The following is an 11,783-nucleotide window of genomic DNA, read 5'->3' as shown; positions in this document are numbered from 1 at the left end:
CTGCACTGCAGCAGCTTTGGCTGTGTAACAAAAGGCCATCCAAACTTCACTGATGAATGGCTAATAGATGCATTGAAGATAAATCTAATTTCTATCTCAAAATCCAGTTTATAAACCATCCCAAAAGAAAAATTTGCTGTTGAAACATTTAAGCACCACTGATTAGTGGTGTCCTAATTTTTTAAAATACTTCCTGAAAACTACATTAAAGCACAGTAGAAAAGCTCGCAGGAAAAAATATGATAATCAATAGTGGAAATATTAAAAAATCCAATCACATACCCTTCTAAAAATATTCCCTTTATGTCATTAACCTTGTCAATCATTCCTTTAAATAAATCCCTGTTTAAAAATAAGAAAAATAAGGAAATGTACAAGTATGTACTCCTGGAGTGACTTCACAAATTGATTAATTTTTGAAACATTTTACTCTGATTAATGAGAACAAGACAGCTGAAATATGTGAACTGAAGACACAAATACACTCTACTTTAATATACTGCCATTTTTCAAACTGTATTTTCTGGGGATTATTTAGACTTAAATACCTGATACCTTGCATGAAATCTGGCAGCTCCAGGATTGTTATTAAAATCATTATGGCAAGGCATTTTATTACTGCTGTTATGAAAATAAAGTAATAGGTGGATTTACAGCTCTGATGTACATCACCTCACTTATATGTGTAGATCTTGAACTTACAGAGGTGAATCCCTCCATCTGTACTCTAGGAGAACTAAAATCTATTCAAAGATTCCACAGGGGCACCAAAAGAGCGCAAAATTCCTTCATCCCAAGCTCATTACAGCACAGGGTATTGGTGTATTAGTTATTAATATAACTCCACATTCCTACACTGTGATCAGTGCGAGAGAATGACAGATTCCAAGAACCACATCAAAAGATGCAACAAGAAGCCAGCATTTGCAGTTAAAAAGGTAGAGATGACTGAGTTTCCAGGGGTTTACTTTAAATATTTAAAAATATTTTTTTACTCTTGAGATTATTTTTTCTGTAGGTAAGAAATTTGAACAATTTTCTCCTATGCAAAAGTAAACATGCAATTATTTCAAGTGTGTTTTACCTTTAAAATTCCACTTTCAAAGCAGTGGTATGAATAGGATCCACTGAGAAATGGGGTGTTTCTTGCCAGGAATGCTGGGACAAAGTTTGCAATAAGAGAGTTTTACTGGTTTTTGACATATGACTTTTTTTTCCTTGATGTTGTTGTTCTGAAGGTGATATATCAGGACTGTGACTCCATTCATATCATATGGAGTATGACTATTCATACTCCATAAAACTTATTAATAAAATTATCCTCACTAGTGATACAGATGGCAAAAATAAGCCTACACTGAAGCTGATGGGAGTTTTGTGTACATGAAAGCTACAAGATATAGGTGTTAATAATTATCATCTTTAAATCTAACTTCCTTTTCTATGTCTTTGTAAGGAATTCAAAGTCATCTGGAAGGTATTTGATATGTAAATTCCAAGGGCTGCCCAAATCCAGTAGCTGAAGCTGAAACTTGAGATGAAAAAAAAAGAAATGAAAGATTTTTCTGAGAGAGAAAAGTAGTTTGTGCTTCAGCCTTAAATGATCCTGATATCTGATACAATGGAAAAGCTGAAGAAGAGATTAGCCATTTGAAAAATGACCATTTCAGAGCTTTCATTGATTTCTTAAAGGTCTATTCACTAAAAATACATTTAAGACATAAATGGCCAAGATCCTACTGGTAGGTCATTACTTGCATTTGAACTGCTTGTAGTCTGCTGCCTCAAAACAGCAAAAAAAATATTGCTGCCCTAGTAATGAGTTAGTATTTGCTGTAACTGTGGGATGGCACACGCAGGCACATGCAACAGGATTCAGTATAGCTGTGTGCATAAAAATAAAATGGTGCTACACTCTACAATTATTTAAATATCACTAAGGATGCCTGGTGGACAGTAGCCTAGGTCTTTATTTTACAGAAACATAATGCCCTTTGGAAGGAAAGATGTGCCCAAAGGTCCAGCAGCTAGGGCAACATGGTCAGAGGCAGTGTTGGATTCAGTAGTGTGGGAAAGCAAATGTAGTAAAGAAGAGGAGATAACAACTTATCTGCAGCAAATGGCTGACATCTGATCTATTTGGATTGCTACATTATTGTATCAGTATCAGATTACTATTTTCTGGTTAGCTGCTAGACAGAATACCCGATATTTTGAAGACAGATGATGTCCTAAAAGACAAGAAATAGAAAGTATATTGACATTTTTTAGAAAGAAAACAAATTCTGGGATGAATAAGCAAACGAAATACACAACACGTGAAAGATTACAAGTGAACAAGTAGCAGCTGTCAAGAGCATATAATTATATAATTTTTATCTAAATTTTTTTTGAAACAAGTTAAAAAGTCTAGGGATAAAGTGGAAAAACAACACCATGAAACCAAACAGTGGGGATAAGATCCTGTTGCTTAAACATAGTATTCCTTAGCATGCAGGCCTCCAAGACAACCATACAAGGCTGGCAGAAGTGACTCTCAACCCAAGTGAGACCTGCTGTCCTCTAGGTGGGAGCTGGAAGCCAGGCAGGATATTTTACACAGCTGAATGCAAATAAACCACACTGAATTTCTCAAAGCTTTGTGCTATTTGCAAACATGCCAGGTGATACTGGCCCTCTATTCAACACGGCGAGGTCACACCTGTCCATGGCTGGGCTCATCAGCACAGAGAGATGGGCAAACTGCAGAGCCCAGGGAAGGGCCAAAAAGAAAGGCAAGGGATTGAAGCATCTCTCCTGTGAGGAAAAGCTGAGTGTGGGACAGTTGAGCCTGGAGAAATCTCAGGGGGAATCTCATTTGTCGCACTGAGTACTGACCAAGTGCCATCTTGCAAAGACTTCTGTTGTAAGCAATGAATGTAACACATTATCCCTGAAATTACTGCACAGCATGTGAGAATGATTAATTTTTCTGTGAGATTACGAGGTAGTTAATTAATCTGAGTCAAAGTTAATTAAAATTTCACTCCCATAAGAAAAGTGTTGGTCCATTTAGCATATGTCAGTCTTTTTCAGCTAATGACCTCAAAAAGAAAATATTATGCATTCTCGAAGTTTATTTTTAATAGCTGTGGAATTCCTGTATATAATCCTCTGCTCAAGGAAAACAAAGGTTAAGTTTAGTATCTCTTATTATACAGGTAATTTTACTTAACAACAGTGAGACTAAATACTGCTAGGTAATTGTGACATCAGAGCTAATGAGTCAATCAGATTTGTATGCAGAATTTCTGGTGGTTTGTAATATATCTAGAGTCTGAGTACAGGCATTAGAAATGGGATGAGGAGAGTCCTCAGCTCTGTTTTCATGGAATTTAAAAATCACTTGGCCTCAGTTCCTGAAAGTCTCTCTTTCACACCATTCCCTCTGCCTGGGAAGCAGCAGCACAAAGAAAAAATCTAATCATACACATCCACAGAGCTTATAGAAATTGTGAGTTGCAGATTGAGCTCTCCCTTTTGCCCTTATACAACATCCTGATGTCAGTAATATTTCAAACATGGGGTCTTATGCATCATCAAGGTGCTTTGGCTATTTAGAGGCAAAACAACCATAAAACCCAGCTCAGCTGGCTGGCATGCTCTACTTCCTTTAGCCTGTTGGTGAATCTGCTCTTAAAGTTGAAATAAATTATGATATAAGATACTAGGAAAAACCAGAACTGATACAGAAATATCTTCTTTTTCCTGTACATTATTAGTATTTTAAGTCCTGAATTAATTTAAATAGAGTAAAACAAATAAGTAAACATACTCCTTAGACTATTTAGGATAGGAAGAAGTTCTTTAAGCACAAAAGCATCAAAAGGATGTGATAATTCTCCCAGAATAATTGTAATAAACTAAAAAAATATCTAAGCTTCACACAAAACAATGTTATCCCTCATGTGTAGTCCTATCATGAAAAAAATAATTTGAGGAAATTGGAAGGTGGCAACAAATAAAATTAATTGTAGAACATTTAAAAAAAAAGGGATAACTGGGAGATGAAAATCATCTTGGATCCTAACATATGCTAAAACTTCAGGAATACAAAACTATTTTTGCAAATATTTAGGTGCATAATACACAGACTTAAAAATACTATTTCTGAGAAATCTATGAATAAACATATGCTGGCATTTCCAATAAAGCCTTCAACATCCTTTCTTGTTTTATCTTAAGTCACCTTTATCTTTTCTTATTCCATCAGTTTACTTAAAGTATTTGAATACACTGAAGGAAAAACTGTGATTTTGTTTGCACAATAAGAAGCGGAAACAGGGTTTTTTAGTTTCATTTTTTGTCAAAAAGTTTGGTTTTAGTTACAGGACAGGAATCTGTAGAGAAACTTGTCAGAAATATGTGTTTATGTAATGTATATATTTTAGTTGTTTGTCTGGGGTTTTTTTCAGAGTAAACTATTTTTATTTGAAATATAGAAGCCAAAATTTAGTAATTTCAAAGTGTAGCAGGTTGATCATGACTGGATGCTAGGCACCCACCAAAGTCTCTCTATCACTTTTTTTCTACAGCTGGACAGGGGAGAAAAAATATAACAAAGGGTTCATGAGCTGAGGTAAGGACAGAGAGAGAGCATTTACCAAATACCATCATGAGCAAAGCAGGCTCAACTTCGAAATATTAATTGAAATCATTAAAATCAGAGCAGGATACTGGGAAGTAAAATAAGACCTTAAAAAAATCCTTCCCCCCACTTCCCATTTCCCTGCTCTACCTTCTCCCCCCATTGGTGCTGGGAGCTGAGAATGGGGGTTATGGTCAGTTCATCACCCGTAGCTTCTGCTGCTCAGGGTGAGGATTTGTTCCCCTGATCCACTGTGGGGTCCCTCCCACAGGAACAATTCTCTGTGAACTTCCTCAATATAAGTCCATCCCACGGACAACAGTCCTCCCCAAACTGCTGCAACTCGTCCATGGAGTCAGTCCTTCAGGCACAGCCTGTTCCAGCACGGGCACCCCATGGGGTCACAAGTCGGGAAACCTGCTCCAGCCTGGGCTCCTCTCTCCACAGGTCTGCAGGTCCCTGCCAGGATTCTGCTCCAGCACAGGTCTTCCACAGGGTCACAGCCTCCTCTCAGCATTCATCTGGCTCTGGCATGAGCTCCTCCAGGTGCTGCAGGTGGATCTCTGCTCCCCTGTGCCCTCCACGTGCTGCAGGGGCACAGCTGCCTCACCACGGTCTCACCAGGGGCTGCAGGGGAATCTCATCCCCTGGTGCCTGCAGCACCTCCTGCCCCTCCTTCTGCACTCACCTGGGTGTCTGCAGAGCTGTTCCTCTCACACATTCTCACCCTGCTCTTTTCTGGCCACAATTACATCTGCACAACAGCTTTTTTTCCTATTTAAATCTGTTATCACAGGCCATTACTATCATTCCTGATGGGCTCAGCCTTGGCCAGCTGCAGGTCCATCTTGGAGCCATCTGGCATTGGCTCAGCTGGACATGGAGGAAGCTTCTGGTGGCTTCTCACAGCAGCCACCCCTGCAGACCCCCTGCCACCCAAGCCTGGCCATGCAAACCCAATACAAAAAGAGGACTTAGGGGAGAAAATGTGACACCCACCAAAATTTAGGCCTGCAATTTCCTCAGCTATTTATTAACGAGTTCTAGTATTGTGCTGTGTTAGGTCTAGACATTAAAACACAAAAATGATTCATAGTTTTTGTTATTATAAAAGGAGTGGTGAAGAACTGAATTAATATAATTTAAAATTATATAATAAGAACAATCCCATATAATGATTATCCTTCACGAGAATGCAAAAACCACCATGGCATTTGAATTTTTTAACTAAAATACTCTTTTGAAGAAATGGGTAACTGCAGCCAGTTAGGGTTATTAACTGCAGACAAGCACAACAGAAATTTCTTCAAGTGTGCTTCTAGCTTCTCTGGTTCCTGGCACTGCATCCTGCAATCCTGCCAGGACGCCCTGCCTGCCTTGGTGAAAGGACCACGGTGTCTCAAAAATCCCAGACCAGACTGGAGTTAAGGGGACTGAGTAGAAATGTTAAATGAAGACTGCACTGTGATCTAATTTTAAAGAACTCTAAAGCAATGGAAGTGTGTTTTTTAGGCACAATGTTACACAGAAGCTAATTCCTGTTGTTGATAGTGATCTCTCATACACTGCAGCTGAGTGTTGGTAATCCAAACCAAATTCCCAGGCTGTAGGTGGGAGCATAAACTAGTTAGGAAGGTTCAGTGTAAGCATCAGTCCAAGGTCTAAAGGGTTTATGACTTGAAACAAGCTTAGCTAATTGCTAATCAATGGGCTGAGAGTCATGCTTTTAACCAGGATATAGAGAATAGTAAACCTGAGGGTAAAAAAGAGAAGTTAAAATATGTAGCCTAAAATGATAAACTAGGTCTAATACAGCAATTTACAGAAAAAGATGTCTCTCTTCAACAGAGGGAAATATTTTTCTGCATGCATCATCACAAAATGAATCTTTACCCTTCCCTGATAACAAAGCAGAAAAAAAAAATGGTAAAAATTGTGATCCATATTTAAGCTATGCAAACTCACCCTCGAAAAAAAATGAGTTATCTTCTGCTTGCTCTATTTAGTAATATGCTTGCAAATACATCGCAATAACTTAATTACACTGAAGCTTCTTGAATGAGATGTTTTGAAGCAGCTCACAAAATGTATATGAAGTTACAACAGTACAACTTATTGTGGCTTATATAGCAAAATTTGGTCTTTTGATCTTTTGATGGATGAAGTAGATATAGTTAAAACAAAGACTCAGAAGATAGGTGTTTGAAATGAAGCAGGCAAGGTGAATTTGCATATCAGCTTGAGAATACAGATGGAAATGAAGGTGTATTTAATCAGCCACTTTATATTAACATTATTGATTATCTAAAGGCTTCTGGTTGTCACAGTAAATGTCAGATGCTCTAATTAGATTACTGTACAACTGGTATATGAACTAATTGCACAGGGGACTGCATATAAAACAAATGCAGTCTTTGTTTTACCCACATCTTTTTTTCTTTTCTTCCCCCTCAACCAATCTTTTACATCTGCTGGACAATGACAGCACAAAATACAGTTTCTGAATGCAGATTTGTTTTGGGATGTCCAACAACTTTAAGTATGCAGACAGTGTGATTCCTATCTCTGGTTTACCATTGGGAATATAAAGCCTTGCAGAAAGATTAATTACAGCTTACATCAATTTTGGCCTCTAGATGTCATGTAAAGTACATAACACCAAAGAGGAAGCATAAGAATTTCGATATCCATCAGAGAAAAAAGAGAGAATCACAGGTAGGTAGTGGAATTTTATGGGATTTAGTGGAATAGAGTTGGTTTACTGTTTGCATCCTTTCAGATAACTAAAATTCCTAAAATTAAGTGGGAAGCAGGAAGAAGGAAGAAATAAGTTCAAAGAACAACATGTTACTGATTGAAGAACTACTTCTATAAATCAGCAAGATTTGAGAAAATAATAAACAACATTCAAGAACTCACAGATTCCATACCACTGTTATTCAAGGTCCAAACTGGTATAGAAAATAAAATATCACTCAAGGATGCAATAGGAATATAGTTATATAACTGACCTTTTGCAAACTCTACCTGCAGTTCCAAGCCTGTCTCAAAATACTTTTGATAACACTCATAAAACAATTTCACTCATAAAATAATTCCCTAAATATTTTAGCTGCAATTTTAAAATGCACAGTGAAAAGCCCATAAAACCACTTTGCTCCACTACAGCATTTATCCAAGGATCTTAAAATGCATTAGTCATGCAAGTACCATATAAAGTAAATAATTAGAGTTATATTCATTTCTGCAGGTCGGTGAGCAGAAAAAAGTTTTTGAAATGCAGGTCCAAACTCTAATTCCAAATTGATACCAAGGCCAGGAAAGGAAACTCAAAATCTTTTTCCCACTGAATTAAACTTTCATTATCAAACATAAAATATGTGACAGGAAATCCATTTAGATTCTGTAAGTGATCCTGCATGTAGGGTTTCTAAGAGATCATGCTTTTCTATACTCTGGAGAGCTGCAGGTGCCTGCACACCCAGTTGTCAACAGCAGACACCTTCTCATCCTTATGGGCACTGTGCATCCCCACAACACCAAACACCCACGTTAAGCTGAGGCTTAAACAAAGTGTACATCCTAAAGGGTGAGTCCTGCACAGGAGCCAGTAGGGTAAAGCTGACCTTATCCTCAAGGCCAAAACCCTGGTCTTTGTAAGCTGTGCAATGCTAGGGGCTCTCCATTGCTTCTCCTCTCTTTGGCCTTATCAGCCCTTTATCTCCTAACTGTCCAGCAGCTTCTGCCTTTTCCTGTCTTACACGCTTCTGCTAAGGTTATCCCCAGGACTATCAACCTGCCAACAACAAAATTTTATCTCCCATCTTCTATTCCCACTGACTGACAACCACTGCCAAGCACAGAGTAAGTTAGGACCTAAGCTGGGATCCAAGAACATTGTGCCAGTTGTTCGCCTCCTGGTAAAGGTTATTTCAAAATGACACCACAAATTACTATTAAATGCTTCTTAGAGTATGATAGTTCTTTCATACTGCTCTAAGTGCCCATTTTTCAATTTCTCTCTCCTCTCAGTAAAACAACTTTTTTCCTTTGGAGAGAAAAAATGCATTAATCAAAACTGGCTGCAACAGACTGACCATGCTGATCACACTTAATAGATCTAATCCTTTAAGTATGCATTTTCCAGGACTTAAGGAATAATGAGATTAGCCTCCACTTACAACCAATACATTCTGCTTGAAAGTTCCAAGTGCCTCCAATGCATAAATACACTCAGCCTTGATACACAACATTGAGTATTTTTAATCAGCCTTTGGTATGTTTACACACTCATAGCTTTATTTCACTTCTATTAATAGTAGAGAGTGGAAGAGAAGCATTTCAAGAAAAGGCAGTGCTTGCCTTGTTGTAACTCACAAAATTGAACCCTGATCTTCACCTTGCTTTTTGCCATGCTATTGTCTCAGTCTGATGAATGTTAAGTGTTAAGTAAAAACCACCTTTAAGAAAATTACCTCCAGGATCAGCTTCTTGCTGTTGCACCCCAACCAGGTCAGCCACTTTCCATCAGTCTGTGCAAACTCTCTGTAGATGACATGAGTCCAGTTCCAAGCCCTTCTTTTACCATGAAAGAAACCATAAAATCGCAGATGACTTTGTTCTCACGCAGACAACTTCTGCATCCTACGAGAAATCTCATTTTTCAACTTTGCACTAGCAATGCACAGTAAATACTTGAATCAGCCCATTAAACAAAGATGTGAAGTAGATTCTAACACAAAATGAAATTCTGTATGACAATATGGTAACACTTCTGCAAATGTGTGGGGTACATGTTAACACCTAGATTTTTCGACCTTTTGTGGTCAAAATCATCTGCTCAGTTTGGCTGGGTCTATTCCAAGAAGCTTCAGATTTCTGCTAAACTGGACTTCTGCACATCAAGTCTTTGTAGGGTGAGTTCACAAGCTCCCCAGTAACAGTTTATGAGAGAAAAGGATTGTCCACAAACATAAAAAGTGTGGGGGGAAAAAAATGAAAGGATTAAGAAAGAAATAATTTTAAAAGTGTGTTTTTTCTCCTGTAAAAGATTCTAACCTTGAAAAGGAAATAGTTTCTAGAAAATTAAACAGTAAAATACAAATGAATTTTTAAAACACCAGTTAATATTTTGTGTCTTGAAATTAATTAAATTAAAATATATTTCAGGCATACAAAGTGCCTTTTACTCAATTTAATCACTGGTTAATTTGATCCTTCATTTAATTTGATCAAAACCCCAGGAATCAAATCAGCTGTATTAAAAATAGCAAAACTTTCACTCCTTATTTTGATTAATTTTGATCACCTTAGGCAAGTAATATCACATAATTCAATCGCTGGTTATAGTACATTGCCATTTTAATTAATTATGAAAATGAAAAAAATTAAGTGTGAACAGAGATAAGAGCCCAAGGAAGAAAATGTATTTATAACAAAAGGACACTTACAACTCAATGGTGTGATATTAAGACATTGCTACTAAAATTCGAGTTTTACCATTTGTCATTGCAACCCACTCGCTTCCTGCTCAAGCCCAATGCGGAACTTCACCTAGGACTGTGTTGTAAGTGCAGGAAGACCAAAATTCAATAAAAAGAGGTGCCACCTCTTGAGATTTCCTTCCATGGAGAAGCCACTCGTACAGTGATAAGCAGCATTTTAGCCTTGTAGGGAATTTCAGTCCTGCCTTGAGGCAAATCTCCTCAGACAGGCTGCTGTTGCTGCTTTCCCACCTCTTCAGGGAAAATTTTCTACCAGAACTGGCTCAGGAATGAAATGAAATTATTTAAACAAAGCTGAGGAGAGAAGAGGGGGAAGCATCCAGCATGCTTTTCATCCAGGGATGCTTTTCATCCCTCTTGCTCCATTCTTCTTTCCTTTTCACTGCCCCCAGCGTCTGGATGGAGAAGCAAAAGAGGTCATGCTGGTGGCTCAGGAGAGAAAAGTAGAATCCGTGAAGACGTGCTCAGGCTGGAAGCACTCAGAATAATGCAAAAGACTGGTGCCACAATTAATTACTGGTCAAGCAGACTAATATTATGTAGATAAGTGATTCTGTACCTTCTCTCCATAAATATGGCAGGAATGCCAAAATAAGTGGTGCACATAAATAATTCCATATCCGGGGAACCACGAGAATGATAGCAATAACAACCACTACCACCACCAGGATGTATAATAAAACCAAAGAAACTGTTAAAAAAATAAGTGTGGGGTCTTCTTACCTGTTTATTTCCTTGTTTTCCTTTTTTATTTCTTTCTTGTTTTGCTTTGTTTTTCTAGGGTTAATAACATTGAATCACCAGTCCCTTAATATGAACACATTTGTTTAAAACTTGTGGAAACCTGAGATAAAATTTATCACCTCCCAGTTAGGCACCAGGTAAAATTTTTAGAGTCCAACATTTTGCAAATTAAGATCTGTTGAGAGCTGCCCTTGAGGGGAAGTATTCAGAGCACCAATCACTTTCCTTGATACATGTGTTACTAACAAAAATGGAAATGTCCTGTGTGTATTAAGACTGATCAGTACAAACATGCAAAGCCTTTTGTAATGACGCATCAAAACACTGAAATATATTTTCCTCCTATCATACTCAACTTTTTGACTCATAACTGGGCCCCTATTTTCTTCAGTAAACAGTGTTATAACTCTTGTGATGCATAAGTGCAATGGTAGCAAAAAATTTCTAGGTATAACAAGACCCAGAGCAACAGAGAATAAAGCAGTTCCCGCTATTTGTCTTCCCCGAGAGAAGGAAATATTTTGGAAGCATCTTTTCAGACTCAATAGATCAATCTAAACCTGTGACATTTCATAGCTAACTATTTTTTCTTTCTTTTTACTTAATTAAATTCTGAATTTTTATTCCATTGCTCAATTCAGATTGCAATGCAAAAAAGCTCTGAATTATTGGATTATTGCTCAGAATCCTGAACCATTTAAAACCCTAGCCTGGCAGCAGCATATGTAGCCCAGTAGCAGATTCTGTGCATCATGTTCATTTTGGGACTAACTGAAAAAAAAGTAGTCACATTAAATACACTTTTTAAACTTTTACTTAATTTCATTCAAGTTGCCATAGGCATGGTATATTTTCTTGTTTAGCTACCCCAGCTACTCTCTGTCCATCCACAGAAAGTTCTCATTGAG

This window comes from Corvus cornix, chromosome 1, assembly GCF_000738735.6.
Source record: "Corvus cornix cornix isolate S_Up_H32 chromosome 1, ASM73873v5, whole genome shotgun sequence".
In the NCBI taxonomy this organism is placed as follows: Eukaryota; Metazoa; Chordata; class Aves; order Passeriformes; family Corvidae; genus Corvus; species Corvus cornix.
Note: the sequence above shows the minus strand (reverse complement) of the source record.